This window comes from Mizuhopecten yessoensis, unplaced genomic scaffold, assembly GCF_002113885.1.
Source record: "Mizuhopecten yessoensis strain PY_sf001 unplaced genomic scaffold, ASM211388v2 scaffold6217, whole genome shotgun sequence".
Lineage (NCBI taxonomy): Eukaryota > Metazoa > Mollusca > Bivalvia > Pectinida > Pectinidae > Mizuhopecten > Mizuhopecten yessoensis.
The window spans coordinates 14,700-15,340 of NW_018406439.1; positions in this window are offsets into that span (position 1 = coordinate 14,700).

Consider the following 641-nt stretch of genomic DNA (forward strand, 5'->3'; position numbering starts at 1 on the left):
GAAGCATACAGAATGTAAATATTACTCGACAAGACCATTTGACGTGTAGTTATGTACACACGTGACATCTTTACTATATGACAATACCATTTGACATCTAGTTGTGTACACACATGACATCTAGACTCTGTTAGTAGACCGCCGCGTGTTGTGTATTGTGTTTATATATGACATCTAGACTTTGTGACTGGACCATTTGACGTTTAGTTGTGTACTCACATTATATCTAAACTGTGTGACTACACCGCCGCTTGGCTTTTATGTTAATAAATGACATATATTGTCATCTGATCCGAGCTTAATTTATGATAAAAAGTGTCATTCATATAGAATTTGTGTCCTGCACTTTTGTACAGCATTCTGTGATGTTAATGCATGTATCAACATGACACCAAGAACATGAGGTGTGCATACGTGTCACAAATACACTGTGCGGACATCCATGTATATGCAATGTATCACATGCATATATTTGCATGTCTCCCTTCTTCAGCTTAGAAATATAAACTCGTATAAATTAGCGTATACGCAGTAAAAAAAGGCGCGGCGGATTGATATTTGTTTCAAATATGGCGCCGTTCACGCTTCAGCAAGAGAACAGTCCAATGACAACCGATACAAAGAACATATTCGGGATCCAT